The sequence below is a fragment of the Ranitomeya variabilis genome, chromosome 8 (genome assembly GCF_051348905.1).
Source record: "Ranitomeya variabilis isolate aRanVar5 chromosome 8, aRanVar5.hap1, whole genome shotgun sequence".
Taxonomy (NCBI): domain Eukaryota; kingdom Metazoa; phylum Chordata; class Amphibia; order Anura; family Dendrobatidae; genus Ranitomeya; species Ranitomeya variabilis.
The window spans coordinates 73,995,707-74,013,984 of record NC_135239.1 but is presented as its reverse complement, the minus strand read 5'-3'; the positions used below and the strand labels follow the sequence as shown (position 1 = coordinate 74,013,984).

The window sequence follows — 18,278 nt, the reverse complement described above, 5'->3', positions numbered from 1 at the left end:
CAGCAGCCTTGCAGCGCTGCAGTCCTGGGTTCTAATCCCACTCAGGACAACATCTGCAAAGAGTTTGTATGTTCTCTCTGTGTTTGCTTGGGTTTACTCCGGGTAGTCCGGTTTCCTCCCACATTCCAGAGACATACTGATAGGGAATTTAGATTGTGAGCCCCATCGGGGACAGCGATGATAATGTGTGCAAACTGTAAAGCGCTGCGGAATATGTTAGCGCTATATAAAAATAAAGATTATCATTATTATAATTATCTATTCGAGTAGATACAGCTATTAGCTCCTCCAGTGTGGCGGGAATCTTCCTAGTGGCCAAAGCGTCCTTCACATGGTCAGCCAGCCCCCTCCAAAATACAGGGATGAGGGCTTTATCCGACCACTCCAGCTCAGATGCTAAAATCCGGAAGTGGACGGCAAAATGGCTGACCATGGACGAGCCCTGAGTCAATGCCAACAGTTGGATCGCCATATCATGGGTGACTTGAGGTCCTAAAATGACTTGTTTCAGAGTGCTCAAGAACAGCGGAGCACTCTGCACCACATGAGCACCACGCTTCCACAGCGGCATAGCCCACTACAACACCCTGTTCGACAGTAGAGATATAATGAATCCCACCTTTGCCCGCACTGTGGGAAAACGTGCAGCCAGGAGCTCGAGGTGTATTGCGCACTGGCTCACAAAACCCCTACAAGATTTACTATCACCAGAGTATTTATCTGGCAGCGGGAGGCGAGATAAGGTCAGAACAGGGGTGGCAGTGGACAAACTTGCTGCAGCCACACTAGCAGCCTGAACAGCTACAGCGGTAACATCCACAGCTGAGGTTGTGCGCTCGAGAGCCGCCAACCTGCCCTCCAGCTGCTGGATGTACTGCAGCAGTTGCTGTATGTCGGCCATTACTAGCCAGACCCAGGCACTAGTATACTATTAGGGCTAGCGGAACGCACCAAGTAATAGAGAGAGTGATACGAGGTGCGTTCGATGCCCAGGGTCCACCGTGAAGAGATACCTGCTGCAAAGTAATGGCGGATGGACACTGAGCCCACATGTGTGTTAAACTTCACCCCTTGTGAAATGAAAGCGAGCTCTGTTGCCTCACAGAGTCGCACTGTACACAGAGATTAATACTCTAACTAGGGTTGTGCTTGCTCTGGAACTCTTCTGTGCTAACCGCACACATGAAGGAACCAGATGCTAATCCAAGGCTAATTGCCCCCACTGACACTAGCTGCCTGCCTGAGTGTACAGCCCCAAATCTAAACAGACTCACACCACATATAAACTGAGTGGTAGAGTATCCACTGGCAACAGCCAAACACAAATGATACTAGCGCATGGCCGTGTGGCCATGCGAACCTTTTATAGTGGTAGCTGTCCAGGACCTTCCTAGTGGACCAATAGGAGCTGCTACAGGACCTGAGCATGTGACCCCCGACCTCCAATGAGAGTTCTTCCCTTGGGCATGCTCGGAAGGAGAAAAGCAGGACTTAGTCCCAGGAGTGCCTGCTCGCCACTGAACAGTACTGGTTATAATGGCTGAACCTGGAAAGTAAATAACCTTAATCCATTATTGATAAAGTAGATTAAAACATAAAGTTTTTATTTGAATAGAGTTAAAAACCATGAGACAACTACAACAGATAAACACATAGAACACACAACCGTGCTCCCTAGACAAACCCTGAAGGGGATACTGCAAAAAACACTGCCTGACCATGGAGGTTGGCACCCTATACACAGATACGAGATTGGTGCCCCCACTCGTCGACGGCTGACCCTATTAGGCTGGAGTCACACATGGCGTAAGACAATACGCCACGTATTATACGTCCGTACTACGGACGTAATACGGAGAAATGTTTCCAAAATATTGATCCGTAGTCAGGGTGTGTCAGCGTATTTTGCGCATGGCATCCTCCGTATGTAATCCGTATGGCATCCGTACTGCGAGATTTTCGCGCAGGCTTGCAAAACCGACATCTAATGGATTTATGTGCTCAAATGTTCGGGAAAACATATATACAGTATATATATATATATATATATATATATATATATATATGTCATTGAGACACATATATATATATTCTGTATTTAGATTTCATTCAGCGCGTTATCTGTGAACAGCCGGTAATTCAATTGCCGGCTTTTCATTTCTCCTGCACAAACCCGACAGGATATGAGACATGGTTTACATACAGTAAACCATCTCATATCCCCTTTTTTTTTGCATATTCCACACTACTAATGTTAGTAGTGTGTATGTGCAAAATTTCAGCGCTGTAGCTGCTGAAATAAAGGGTTAAATGGCGGAAAAAATTGGCGTGGGCTCCCGCGCAATTTTCTCCGCCAGAATGGTAAAGCCAGTGACTGAGGGCAGATATTAATAGCCAGGAGAGGGTCCATGGTTATTGGCCCCCCCGTGGCTAAAAACATCTGCCCCCAGCCACCCCAGAAAAGGCACATCTGGAAGATGCGCCTATTCTGGCACTTGGCCACTCTCTTCCCACTCCCTGTAGCGGTGGGCTATGGGGTAATGAAGGGTTAATGCCACCTTGCTATTGGAAGGTGACATTAAGCCAGATTAATAATGGAGAGGCATCAATTATGACACCTATCCATTATTAATCCAATTGTTGGAAAGGGTTAAAAAACACACACACACATGATTTAAAAGTAGTTTAATGAAATAAACACAGCGGTTGTTGTAATAATTTATTGTTCTCTCAATCCATCAGGAACACCCTCGCTTGGAAAAATAATAAACGCACAAGATACATACCTTCTGGTGAACCGTCTCGTCCCACGAAGTAATCCATCTGAAGGGGTTAACTAATATTACAGGCAGGAGCCCTGCTAAATGCAGCGGTGTGCTCGTGCTTGTAATTCCCCGGCGAATGAATGAAATGTAGGTCATTGACCTACATTTCCTTCAGTCACGGTGATGCGCCCCCTGGTGGATGTCCTCATATGACCTGGAGCGTGGGAAAAAGTTCCCAGGCTGCAGTTCATGAGAACATCCACCAGAGGGCGCCTCACCGCGACTCAATGTAAGTACAGATCCTGCTTTCCTTTCAGCACCCGGGGATTACAGGCACGAGCGAGTGGTTTATCGCAGCTCTGCCTGTAATATTAGTTAACCCCTTCAGATGGATTACTTCGTGGGACGAGACGGTTCACCAGAAGGTATGTATCTTGTGCGTTTATTATTTTGCCAAGCGAGGGTGTTCCTGATGGATTGAGAGAACAATAAATTATTACAACAACCGCTGTGTTTATTTCATTAAACTACTTTTAAATCATGTGTGTGTGTGTTTTTTAACCCTTTCCAACAATGGATTAATAATGGATAGGTGTCATAATTGACGCCTCTCCATTATTAATCTGGCTTAATGTCACCTTCCAATAGCAAGGTGGCATTAACCCTTCATTACCCCATAGCCCACCGCTACAGGGAGTGGGAAGAGAGTGGCCAAGTGCCAGAATAGGCGCATCTTCCAGATGTGCCTTTTCTGGGGTGGCTGGGGGCAGATGTTTTTAGCCACGGGGGGGCCAATAACCGTGGACCCTCTCCTGGCTATTAATATCTGCCCTCAGTCACTGGCTTTACCACTCTGGCGGAGAAAATTGCGCGGGAGCCCACGCCAATTTTTTCCGCCATTTAACCCTTTATTTTAGCAGCTACAGTGCACAAATTTTGCACATACACACTACTAACATTAGTAGTGTGGAATATGCAAAAAAAATGGGGATATGAGATGGTTTACTGTATGTAAACCATGTCTCATATCCTGTCGGGTTTGTGAAGGAGAAGGAAAAAGCCGGCAATTGAATTACCGACTTTTCACTAACACCGCTGCGTATTTCTCGCAAGTCACACTGCTGGTCCGTGTGGAATCCGTATTTTTCTCGCCCCCATAGACTTTCATTGGCGTATTATTTGCGCAATATGCTGACAAACGCAGCATGCTGCGATTTTGTACGGCCGTAGAAAGCCGTATAATACTGAACCGTAATATACGGCTAATAGGAGCAGCCCCATTGAGAAGCATTGTGCCGTATGTAATGCGAGTTTTACGTACGTAGTTTTTGCGCTCTTACGTACGTAAAACACGCATGTGTGACCCCGGCCTTACTCCTACAATGCGCCCTGAGCAAAGTGTCCCATGCTCACTGTCATGTATACCCGACAGGAAAGGTTTTAGACAGAATGAAGGAGCAATGAGTATATATATATTGTATTGCTCATATAGGGCTGCATGTAGCAGGGTGAGAGACACGGACTAGGACAATAAGTGCGAAAAAGAAAAAGTGCTCGTGCAAAACAACTTCTCACTACCTCTGTGCTCTGTTCATATATACCCTGCCTAACTGTCTAGGGAGCACGGTTGTCTGTTCTATGTGTTTATCTGTTGTAGTTGTCTCATGGTTTTTAACTCTATTCAAATAAAAACATTATGTTTTAATCTACTTTATCAATAATGGATTAAGGTTATTTGCTTTACTAGACTTATTTACTGACCTTTTGCTGTTTATCAGCGTTTGATTACTGAACCTGGAAAGGCAGCAGTAGCCAAATGTACAGTATCTGTCCGAGCCAGGCGCTGGGACCGATGTCTCTGCTGAGCAGGTTCCACTGTGGCTGGAGAAGAATGGGAGACCTCAGCGGACATGGTTTGAGGTTCCCCCTGTGCAGTAGAAGAAACTCGACACCTAACAGTAATTCACTAAAAAAAGGATTGCTCAGTTAGTGGACAACCCCTTTAATCTCAATAGGCCCAGAAAATATGGAAGTTGCCATTGTTCATTGGATGCTGATTGGCTGTGACTATAATGTGACATCCCACACAGTGGCGTAACTACAAAGTTATGGGCCCCGGTGCGAACTTCCAAATGGGCCCCCCCCCCCTACCTCCGTGACGCCCCCCCACCCCCTTCCCCTAGATACGCCTCGGACTGTTGCAGGAATCTCCTGCACTGCAACATGGTGTTGGGTGCCAGCACAGCCCGCACAGTGGTATATCCAGCACAGCCCGCACAGTGGTATATCCAGCACAGCCCGCACAGTGGTATATCCAGCACAGCCCGCACAGTGGTATATCCAGCACAGCCCGCACAGTGGTATATCCAGCACAGCCCGCACAGTGGTATATCCAGCACAGCCCGCACAGTGGTATATACAGCACAGCCCGCACAGTGGTATGTACAGCACAGCCCGCACAGTGGTATATACAGCACAGCCCGCACAGGGGTAAATACAGCACAGCCCGCACAGGGGTATATACAGCACAGCCCGCACAGGGGTATATACAGCACAGCCCGCACAGGGGTATATACAGCACAGCCCGCACAGGGGTATATACAGCACAGCCCGCACAGGGGTATATACAGCACAGCCCGCACAGGGGTATATCCAGCACAGCCCACACAGGGGTATATAGAGCACAGCCCGCACAGGGGTATATACAGCACAGCCCGCACAGGGGTATATACAGCAGAGCCCGCACAGGGGTATATACAGCAGAGCCCGCACAGGGGTATATACAGCAGAGCCCGCACAGGGGTATATACAGCACAGCCCGCACAGGGGTATATACAGCAGAGCCCGCACAGGGATATATACAGCACAGCCCGCACAGGGGTATATAGAGCACAGCCCGCACAGGGGTATATAGAGCAGAGCCCACACAGGGGTATATACAGCAGAGCCCGCACAGGGGTATATACAGCAGAGCCCGCACAGGGGTATATGCAGCACAGCCAGCACAGGGGTATATAGAGCACAGCCAGCACAGGGGTATATAGAGCACAGCCAGCACAGGGGTATATAGAGCACAGCCAGCACAGGGGTATATAGAGCACAGCCCGCATCTCATCCCCCCCCCCCCCCGATAGTGGCCCCACAGTCCGGTGAAAAAGAAAAAAAAAAACTCTCCTCACCTTTCCTTTTGCCCGCGCTGCTCCTGGTGGCTGCAGTCTGCCCAGGACACTGCAGGTGCGCGATGATATGACGTCATCGCGCACCCGCAGTGTACTGTCAGAGGCAGAGCGGGGAATGATGGGAGAGGGAGCGTCAGGTGACGCTCTCCTCCATCATTGCAATTTGCATTGAACTATACCGGTGTCATAGACGCCGGTATAGTTAAATGCGGCGGCGGCGGCGGCGGCGGCGGCGGGGAGGAACAGTGCGGCGGCCCACTACTGGCATTGGCTCTTCTGGCATTTGCCAGAAGTGCCCGATGTCCAGCCCGGCCCTGCCCTGACCTGCCGGCCCGGGGCCCCTGACCTGCGGGGCCCGGTCGCAATGGCGACCGCTGCGACCGCGGTCGTTACGCCCCTGATCCCACATATTATTGATATTGGAAGACCAGCAGCAGACACAGTACTGAGTGTGGAGAAGAGCCACCAATTCGATAGGTAAGAATAACTTTTTTTTTTCATCTCTTACACCAGACTGAGTCCTATAAGATTAATTTTTAAAATAGAAAAAGCCTGAGAATAAACCAAAGTTTTATCAAATACCCTGTAGTAAATAAATAGCAATAGTGCATGAAAATAATAGAGGGTTCTTAGGTAACATAATTTTGATTATAAAAAATGTAAAAGCCATCGCACCATGTCAAGGTGACCGTATTCAGGATAGTCCTAACCTTGAGTATTTAAACCTTTACCATTTTCCAAGTGACATAAAGGGGAATAAGGGCCAAGCAGGACCAAGACCCCATATAAACATAATGCTAAGCTCAAACAAAAAGGGAGGCCATACTCTTATCTGCACAGAGTGCAAAAACCTGAAACAAAATTTTAAAGAAATAAGCTGAACATTATGTTTATATAGCTCCACATGGTTGGGTGTCCCTTAGTCAGGGTTTCAGTTCTGCTTGGCCCTTATTCACATTTACGTCATTTGACATATAGTAAGGTATTAATACTAGAGATTAGGACCTTCAGAAATAGGATCACCTGGACAAGGTGGGATGACTATTATGTTTTTTCAATAAAAATTATGATAACTAAGTACCCTATATTATCTTCATGCACTACTGCTATATGTTTAATTACAGAAGGGTATTTGCTCACTTAGTTTTTAACTTAAATTTTGTCAGTTTAGTGTCCAGTATGACCATGCGCCTACATGTTGCATGCTTACCAACTTGTATTCCAGTTCATTTCTTTAGGTTTTTGTTAACTTTTAAAATACTTAGAATATACCTTTTTAAAGTGTTTCCTTGGGTGAAACTTAATGTTATCTTAATTGTATTTCTTTTTTTGTGCAAAAGGCATTTGAACAGGTCATCAATAGAGACACTATGTATCAATTCATATTATGCAAAAGGGAAAAAGGTTCTAACATTACAAGTTGCATTTTCTTGTCCACAAAAATGATATGCTTCTTGTCTTTCATTTTTTTAACATAATGTCAGTGGAATGATGGACAGGTTAAAACGATGATTTTCAAGAATGACATAAAAAATGTGTCACAATCATGTTAAAGATGATACTGTGTAAGTAGCTTTAATAGTAATTTTTTTTTCATACAATATATTAAATGAAATAATAGATGTATTAAATGATGTGATTGATAATTTTTGGATCAGTTTTTTAGCAGTCATTTGTCATCCTATCCACAATGGACAGATGACAAATAGGTATGATATATCCCAAAGAACAGCAATATCTACCTGTGGTATCAGCAAAAGTTTTAGTTCAACTAGTCAAGTTGATGTTAAATAAGAGTCACCTAAATTTGCTAATACTAATAGTATTCTGTTAGGTGTATGAATACGCGCAGACAAAGCTTACTAGCGTACTATAAGTGCATAGTAAAGGGTGTCTAATTTTATGGTATTTTTTGTGTTACCTGCTGAAAAGCTAAATAAATTAAAGTGTTAAAAATAACATAAGGAGGAAACAAATGAAATTTTACTGTGCAAACTATTGTACATAAGAAGTTATCAACTGGAATATGTTTGATTAGGGGGGGAGTGAAGTACAAAATATAAAAAATATAAAATTCTTTATTGTATAGTATTTAAAATGATTGATTCACCAATACAACACTTTCTTTAATCAAGCTGGACAAGTGGCCAACAGATCAACAAAAGTTTCAGAAGCCAAATCCATGTTGATCCACTGATAAGCCTGAGCAGCTGATATCATGAGGGGAAATTACGTCTGGCCATTTATGTCATTTGAAGGTGCCCCTGCAAGGCAAATGTAGTGTTTCATCCTGTTAGTTAACATATCATATAGTACCAGACTCAGCAAAATGTTGATCACTGATCACCACTTTTCTGAAGCATAGAATGTTAGAAAATTAAAAAAAAAACCTTATGATCACTTCTTCGGCCCCTACGCTACTCTCTGACACATGTCATTGCAACATCTTAAGATTGACGGCAGTGGCGTTGAAATATCAAGGGCTTCTGAGTTTGCTAGGTCCAGGAGAGTTCTGTGCATGTGACCTCAAAGGTCTCGGCCCATGACGTCATAGTGTGTAATGCAACCTTTGCAGGTGCATGCAAAGAACTCTCCCAATCCTAGCAAATCCGAAAGCCTTGGCCTAGAAACCGATGCACAAGGGATTTTCATGCAGTCGATCTGCAGATGCAACAAGGAATGGTCAAGTGACAGAGAATAATGGCGAGGTAAGAGAGGCGAGCAGTGAAGTGGGTATAAAGGTTTTTATTATATTTTACATATTACGGTTATTATGCCCTGGGGTTGGAGAGACTACAGAGCATAATAAGAAACATTTAATTCACCGAAAATTTCTTCTCTGTGAATCTATTTTCCAGGGGAAAACTGAGCCAACAGTAAAATATAATTTTTGCCTGATTTGCTAATGTCTAGTGGTATATATAAAAAGGTTAATGATTTAAAACGGAATCTTCTTAATACTTACTCAAAATGTTGGAGAATATGTGTGTTTGTGTGGAATCACTCTTTGAATTATTGCTAATGAGGGGTTAAAGGGTTAGAAGAAGCAAAAAATTTTGAAAAATGTAATACAAAGAAATATATATGTTAGTGCTTAGCATAAATGAGTACATCCCAACAGATTTGTTAGAAAACATTTAGTTTTCAATATTTTCTCTGGCATACTATGCTACAACATGCTCCCACAGATGTGGGTCATTGCTTGCAAACAGAATTTGTTATTTTGCTTATACATAAATGTAATTTTCCTAACAATCATTCAAGACCATGTTAGAAATATGAGTACACTAAAATTAAAGTCTTAGGAGCAAAGCTAAGGCTTAGACTTCAAAATTCTAATTAAAAAGGAGTATTCCTAAAACAGGTGTCCAGCACAGTTGACTTTATGGCTAGGGTCACATCCAGGGCTGGACTGGCCATTTGGCAATTCTGGCAAATGCCAGAAGGGCCTGTCTGGTCGTGGGCTGCCTTGTTGACATTGTTCACAGAATTGGTGTTCTCAAGACACCCATGCTCTTAAGAGTTGAGACGGAGCACAAAGTCACTGACTCCGTCACTTATCTCAGCAGGCTACAGGTAACATTTGAAATATTGTTCTGGAAGTATATCTTGCTTTCCTCCATCCAGGGCAATATTAGTAGTAATATATTCCATCTGGTGCTTGGGGATGGGGACAGCATAGGCCTGTGTAATTTCAAAAGCTAGGGCTGAATATCAGCCCCAGTCCGTACCTGGTCACACCACTGTATTTTCTCTTATTCTAGAGGATCGGGACAATAATGCTATTCGCACTGACCAAGCCCTGATCAGAGTTTGATCAGAATGTGATCATAGTGTGATCTGATTTTCTAGGATGAGAAGATGGAAAAATATTTCTCCATCTTCTTCATTCTCAGTCTGTAAAAATCACATTAGTCCGATGTTTTTCATGGATGCATTGACTTGCATGGTCGAGTGTGATCCAAATATGGGATCCAAATTGTACATGCTGCGATTTTTTTCCACAGACTCACTCTGTCTGAGGAAAAAAAATCATATATATTCACAGCCCCATAGACTAACATTGGTAAGGGTGTGATCCGATGTTTTTCATATCTCAATGGGACAGAAAATATGGATACTCATCTTAGGAGGCATAACTTACCATAGAAAACCCCTTACCACTTCATGCTGTCATCATTGGCACCACATGGAAGAGAAATGTCACAAGACCTGAGAAAGAAAATAATGTCTTTGTACAAGAAAGGTGAAGGCTACAAGAAGATCAGCAAAACTTTATCAGTCACAATCCTGTTCCACAAATGATGCAAAGATGTAACAAAGATGGAACTGCAACCATCTTACAGAGACTTCCAGACCGAGCACGGAAATTAACACCTAAACAAAAGCGGCTTTTGATGAAAAAGGTTGAAGAAAATAAACATGCAAGTTCACTGCAGTTAGGTAAAGAAATTAAAAGCAAAACTGGGATGAGGGTTTCCCATGAAACACTACAACAAAAAACCTGCAAAGGAATGGCATGCATGGCTTTTGTCCACGAAAGAAGAGTCTCCTACAGGCCATGCACAAAAAAACAGATACAACTTGCCAGAGCCTATGCTGAAAAATAAGAAGACTACTGGGACTCTGTATTCTGAAGTGGTGAGACCAAGATAAATGTTTTTTCAACTAATGGCTTCAAAACTGTATGATTTAGCAAAGATGAAGAATACAAAAAAAAACTGCAAGGTGCCTACAGAGAAACATGGTGGTAGTGTCTTTAAGTGGCACTTCATGAGTGCTGCTTATGATAGGAAGCTACATTTCATTGATGGTAGTATCATGAATTCATAGATGTACTACTCTGTAGTTAAAGAGAAGGTGCTACAATCACTCCGTGCCCTTGAGAGACGTGCACTTTAGTAACATGACAATAATCCAAAACTCACATCTAAGGCCACTGTTGTATTTCTGAAGATGAAAAGAGTGAAAGTTATTCAGTGGCCAAGTGTCTCCTGATCAGAACACCTACGGGCAATTCTAAAGAGACAAGTTGCACATCACTCTCCATCCAGCATCCAATATATAAAAGAGGTCGTTCTTGATGTATGAAAAAAAATACAAGTTACAATTTGTTGTCAACTTGTTCATTCCATGCTTAGAAGACTTGGTACTGTCCTTAAAGATCATGGAGGTCTTAAAAAATGCCAGAGTTTTTATGTGTATTTATTTTTGCATCAACTAATTTGACTAAAACTGAAGATTTTGTAATGAAAGTTATATTATTAACTTTATTTTCATGTTTAAAAAAATGTTCTACAAAACCTAGTCTTGTCAATATTTTGGAAATTGTTTTTGGATTCAATGAGATATTGATGAAAATCTTACTTTTCAAAGTGGGTGTACTCATTTATTCTGGGCACTGTATATATATATATATACCATATCACAAACTCAGAGAATGAATCAATATTCTTTTTCAAAGTACGGCCTTTGACAGCCTCTCTCCGCTGTAATGTGCATGTCTTCTAATGCTCTTTAGAACTCGCAGACATGTCAATTCAATTTAATTCCAGCTATCACACTTCCTGGGCTCCAAATGTAGCATACTCCTACCCTACTAAAGGTCCCTCTACTATCTGCGCACTTCTCTGTCACTACTCTCCACTTCAGTGCCTCTGTGAGTATAGTGAATGTATACAGTCTGTCTTTACAAATCTTGTTCACCTTTAATTTTATTCGGAAACCTGGGAGCCCACAGGGAATTAAGAAAACTCCCCATTCTCTTAAGAGTAAGCAGAGTAAAAACCAAGCTTGTGATGGAGTGAGTAAAACATGACATGCACAGCTGGTTTTGATATGAAACCTCTCGCTAGGGTCTAGAATGCGGTATGTTTCTTAGAAACTACGGAAAGGTCAGCAGGAACACTTCTAAGGATGGTCATTATATGGTATAAAAATAGCTCAAAATGTAAAGTTACATTTACTTTGAGTATTGCTTTAAACAGAGGATGATAAAGAGCATTCTAGCTATGGAAATGAATGAGGTTTTGTCTGAAGAAAATGTCTTGATGTCTTCTGCTTGTGCCAAGCCCTATGCATGGATCCAGTCCTGTGCATGGTTCTATGGGGAAAATGTATCCATATGAAACCCCTCAAAATATTTAATTTAGCAAAAAAATGAGGGTGATAATGAGGGTAAAAATAACTATAGTCGAGGAGGCCCATGATTTTTTATGTAAAAAATGTTACATCTTTTGTGCCTAGCCCTTCACAGGGGCCCAATCCTGCACATGGTTCTACTGGGAAAATTCACAAAAGTCTGAAAAAATTCAAATTTTTCAAAATATTATGATTATGGTAAAGAAAGTTGTAGTAATAGAAACTCATTACTAGTGTTGAGCATTCCGATACTGCAAATATTGGGTATCAGCCGATATTCGCTGTATCGGAATTCCGATACCGAGTTCCGATATTTTTGTGATATCGGAAATCGGAATCGGAGGTTCCAAAAAAGTTCCCAGGCATGTGCGGTGCATATGGTTCCCAGGGTCTGGAGGAGACGAGACTCTCCTTCAGGCCCTGGGATCCATATTCATGTAAAAAATAAAGAATAAAAATAAAAAATATGGATATACTCACCCCTCCGACGGACCCTGGACCTCAGCGGTGCAACCGGCAGCCTCCGTTCCTAAGAATGCAGTGAGTGTAGGACCTGCGATGACGTCGTGGTCTTGTGATTGGTCGCGTGACCGCTCATGTGACTGAGACGTCATCGAAGGTCCTTCACTCACTGCATTCTTAGGAACAGAGGCAGACGCTTGCACCGGTGAGAACCAGGGTCCGTCGGAGGGGTGAGTATATCCATATTTTTTGTTTTTATTCTTTATTTTTTACATGAATATGGATCCCAGGGCCTGAAGGAGAGTTTCCTCTCCTTCAGACCCTGGGAACCATCCAGGATAGCTTCCGATATTTGTGTCCCATTGACTTGTATTGGTATCGGGTATCGGTATCGGCGATATCCGATATTTTTTGGATATCGGCCGATCCAATCCGATACCGATACTTTTGAATATCAGAAGGTATCGCTCAACACTACTCATTACTTATGTTGAAATTTTCAAAAGATGTGCCACAGCCGTAGGCATATCTAATCCAGTTATTGGAGGGCTAAGGAGGTTTCTTGCGAACCTCTTTTGGTGGGTCAGTCCAAATAGTGATTCTTCTTCTAAATTTGCTGATTTTCCCTGTCCGATTACCACATTTAATATCAGTTGGAGCTCCATTTTTGTTGTATTCAATAAACACTGTCCAATTTTATTGAATGATATAGACTTTGCCAAATGTCTCTCAACAATTCCCAACATTACGTGGCATCAATCATGCAATTTAAATGACATATTGACCAACAGCCACTATATTGCACCAACACCTCGTAACCTATTTGGCATAGGAGCCAAATTGGGCTCTTTTTCATTACTCGTTGATTGCCAATATGTGGTGCAAATGTCCAACCGGTTTAGTTGGTAAACAGAAATGTTAAATTGTTCATCATGCAACCTGTAGCACAATTTTGGTGATATTTTATGCTATAAACCCCTGTAACTAAAACCCTTCACTCAGCGGCCAAGTTCCATTTTTGAGTTTTCGTTTTTTCCTCCCACAACTTTCAAGAGCATTAACTTTTTCTTTTTCCATCAGCATAGCCGCATGAGGGCACTGGACGAATTGTACTTTTAAACAACACCATTATTTTATCATGTGATGCACTTGAAAGTGGGAAAAATATCCAAGCATGTTGAAATTGCAGAAAAAGTGCAATTCAACAATTATTTTTTTAAATATTTTTTTGTTTATCATGTTCACTATATCGTAAAACTGAACTGGAATGTGATTCTCCATGTCAGTACTATTACACAGATACCAGACATGTAAAGTTTTTTTTCTTTATTTAAGTGGTGAAAACATTTTTGGAAATTTGTAAACAAAATTTTTTGCTTATTTCCCATTCTCTGAGACTCGTCATATTTTTTTTAATTTTTCAATGAGGCCAAAGTGATAAAACTTGTATATTTCTTTACATTTAAAAAAAATCCCTCTTTACTGCATTTGTTAGTCCTCTTATAGGACTTGAACCTGCAATCGTCTGATCACATCTACTATACACAGCAGTGCTACAACGCTTCACTGTAGAGTGAAAATCAGTCTCCTATGAATGCCTGGCTTCCACAGGAGAATTGTCATGACAAGCACAAAGGTCTTCAGCAGTCTTCCGGCTATCATAGCAACCCATCGTCGCCCCACGATCAAGTGGGGCGATGATGGGTATGTGGAATAACGTATCCCCCTGTTAACGTGCATTTACCAGGTTAACAGATGCGGTTAGAGCAGAGCTGTTAGCTGTTAGAGGCAGATGATGACTGAATAATTCAGCCATCATCAGCCAGCAAAGTTGTGGGCTTGGCTTGCGATTCCTCAACAAAGTCAGGGACATATGAGATAACTGTAATTTGCTTGTCAGGAGGAGGTTAATATACATTACATAGGGATGACTATGAAACTAAGAATTTGGGCCTTAGAACATGTTAGGGGCATTTGTGCTGTCACAAAAGTGAAAGAGAATAACAAACTGCATCCCATTCCTAGACTTTTTTTTATTTCATCAATGCAATAAAAAGGGTTTTCAAATACATGGTATTGATCTGGTCAATTTGGGTCTACAGGGGGATAATTTAAAGAAAGTTCTCCAAAAGAGAGAAACAAGATGGATAGTTCTCTTGAAAACAAGGTTTCCAGCTGGCATCAATGAAATAGCTATAAATCCTTCCTTGTTTAAAAACATTGTTTTTAACTATTTGCTGCTATTCTTTATGACTCTGTCCTTATGATGATTACCTCTGGCTGTACATGATCCTTGCATGCATTGTCTCTTCCCAATGCTGAGTGCCATTTGTGTGTTATGTGCATCGGCCAACTAGGCATTCAGGTCCTGTACATCGTCATCATAATGAAGCACATCACGCAGTATGCCTATCACATGTGGATGCGACTTAGACATGATATGTCTGATACTATATATATTTCTGTTTTTTAATTATTTTAGTTTCCTGACTAAGCTTTCTTATCAGGGAAACAAGCATTGAGGGCCTTTTGGAGGCCTGTAGTTGACGAGGAGCCATCCTGTAAGATTTTTGATACAATGTCCTTCATCTTGCTGTTGGGGACAAGAGGATATCCACTGAAGAGGATGTGGCATTGAATAAGCATAATCAGCAGTGTAAATGTTACCAGTAAACAACTGGCCTGCTGGTGGAAAACATTGCCTCACCGGGCCATGTAGGTCATGTAACGTTGCTGACTGTAACTGCTGGTGAGGATGGTGGAGTGCACCTTATAGAACAGTGTTACCTCCAAGGAGCTGCTTATGGTCTCTGCCATGTGAAAGTACAAAGCAGGGATGGCTTAGTTTATGAAATAATGATGACTGTACCTTGCACCTCTTTTTCAGTGAATTGTTTTTGAATTTACTGTAGATAATGAGGACCCTTGATGTGTGTTGAGAGCTTGTGTATTTTGTCCAAAATATCGGCCAATACCTCATGTATTATTTACATCTTTTTTGCACTTTTTATGCACGTTGGGGTAGTTCATTTTTTGTTGGTACGTTTACAGATTATTTTCTTACGGCAGGGCCTGCACACTGCAGTACATCGGTAATCCAACTAAGTGGAAAAATTTCCAATTTTTGAGATGTCCACACGGAGAATTTGCCAAGTAGGAAACTTGGTGCTGTCCTTAAAAATCATTGAGGTCATATAAAATGCTGGATATAATTACAATTTTTGATGTGGGGTGTATTGATTTTTGCATCAACTTATCTGAGTAAAACTGAAGATTTTTTCATAAAAATGATATAAAATAATTAACCTTACTTTTGTATTATGGGTTAAAAAATGTTCTATGAAACTCAGTCTTATCAAAATCTTGGAAATTATTAGCGTGTTCAGTGAGATATTGATTAAAATCTTAATTTTCAAAGGAGGTGTACTCATTTGTGCTGTATTTCTAATATTACAAAAAACATTTTGCATCTCCAACGGGGTTTTCCAGAAGCAGACCAATGTGATTGCTTTCTTATACTGGACACAACACATGGACATGGACAATAAGACATTTTTTTAAAGACTCTAAAACGTTTTGTAATTCTGCACAAAATAAATCTACAAATAAAATCAAATAAATATAATATAAATAAATGGTATATAAACAATTGGTCAATCGCTGGCTAACTACATTTACGGTAAATTAAAGAACTAAATTTAAGAGGAAACAAAGAAAACTAGAGTTTATGATACATAATTAGTTACCATACAGTATTTCTGGAATTTCTACTTTCTTAAGACCAGGACTTCTTGCCTTACAGCAGCTTTAATTGTATCTGTATCAATGAATTGCATCTACCTAGGGAAGATTTTTTTGAATATTTAAAGAATATTTCATTTTTTTATGGATTATTTTCCTGAATATGACCTCATGACCGACATAAAGGCATTTGGGTAAGCAAGTGATATTCCTGTAACATGATAGAACATTATCAGCAGAACTGTACTTTGTAACTGTCTGGTCGGTGGTTATGTATTATATTACACAGTCGGTGCTGAAAATCTTGCTCTGATCATTCTCGTCTGATAAGACTGGTGGCGACAAGGAAAAAAAATGAAATGTTTTCTTTCGTTTTGCAGATCTCAGCAGCAAAGGCTTTGTCCAACAGTTTATTGCTATCTTGTCTTATTTAGGCAAGCAGCTTATATTTTATAGGCGATCAGAAGCTATTTAGGAGACATGCCATATGTGCAAAATTTATATGTTACTGGCACAGTCTGTAAAATACATAAACAGCTTCAAATGGATATTGCATAATATGTGAAGATGAGTTATGCGTCTTCATTTTTACAGGAAATGACATTTCTTATCATTTGATTTAAAAAACTATAAGATAATTAAAATGTCAAGAATTATGGATAACAGTTGTAGTGACTGGTTATATGGACCATGACACCGAGACAAAATTTGAGTATGCCTGTATATCCATTTCTAAACTGTATTTATAAAGGACTAGAAGTTGTTTGACACCCCTTCTGAAGACTTTTGTCATACAATTTATTGACATGTTATATTTATTTGTTTTCTCCAAGGCAGTCTGTAGACGGCTGTATAGTTGGGGATAACAGGGTTAATAGCAAGCCAGACAATATTATGGGGCAGTTACAAAAGACATAGGAGAGAATTCCAGTTAATAAGGCTACGCTGACATTTAACTTTTTTGTTGTGATTTCACAGACAAAACTAAAGCATAACATGAGCATTTACCCTGTAGTGAGTAAATAAGTAAATAGTAATAGTGTGACGCTAGTCACTTCTCTCGGCCAAGTCGTGAGTCAGAGTGGTCAAGGAGTCCAAGGTCAAAAGCCAGGAGGGTACGTCATTAACAAAAGGAAGAGACAAAAGCGTAGTCAGGTAATGTTCTAAGGTCAGAGTACCAGAAGGATAACGGATCAGAACTGAAAGGGTTAAACAGGCGGGTAGTCAGAACAAAGTCCAAGAAGGCAACAGATCAAACATATAGAACTCAAGGCAGAGAGAGCACAACACAAACCTCACGAGATGAATGTACGTCTGGCAGTAGTCTGGGAGAAGCTGCTCAGTTAAGTAGACATGGCCATTACCAGGGATAGTGAATACCTGGAGTCTGTCGATACCTCCCAGTCACAGATTGGCTAATTGAGCTGCCTATAAACACACTGACAGCTCAGCACGCCCCTGAACCAGATTGGATGGCCATGCTGTCAATCAAAGTACTGACAGCTTCAGCACGCCCCTGTACTGGATTGGACGGCTGAGCTGTCAGTAACTGCATTCCAGACACCCTGAGGGGTGGAATGGTGACAAATAGTACATGTAAATAACATAGGTTACTTGGTTAACACTATTTTGATAAAAAAGCATAAAAGCCAGGACTGTCTCCACTGGGTATACCTTGTTGTAGTGGAATATGCTCATTTAGTTTTTTTCTTGGGTTTTGTCTATGGAATGGCCACAGTGTGACCATGCCTTTACACATTGCATGTAGACCAAATTCTGCTCTGGGTCATCTCTCTGGTTTTTTAAATAGTAGCACAAAATAAGCATATTCACTCTAGTATGAAAATGCAAAAAAGTAATAAATAAGCTCTAGACAGAAGTTTTTCATCTAAACATATGTCAAATTTATCGATAATCACCAAACAGTTTGTTAACCCCTTCCCGACCCATGACGCCTATGCGGCGTCATGGAATGATCGCGTCCCTGCAG

At 41.4% G+C, this 18,278-nt stretch overlaps 1 long non-coding RNA gene across 1 annotated transcript in view; it reads right to left on the bottom strand.

The window, feature by feature from the left end:
- LOC143787807 (uncharacterized) overlaps window positions 1-17,655 on the bottom strand; it is a 42,314-nt gene extending 24,659 nt beyond the window's left edge. Inside the window, exon 1 of the long non-coding RNA XR_013218474.1 lies at window positions 17,583-17,655. This is a non-coding gene — a long non-coding RNA (uncharacterized LOC143787807). The remainder of the gene's footprint in view (window positions 1-17,582) is intronic.
- Between the last annotated feature and the right edge of the window lie 623 nt (window positions 17,656-18,278).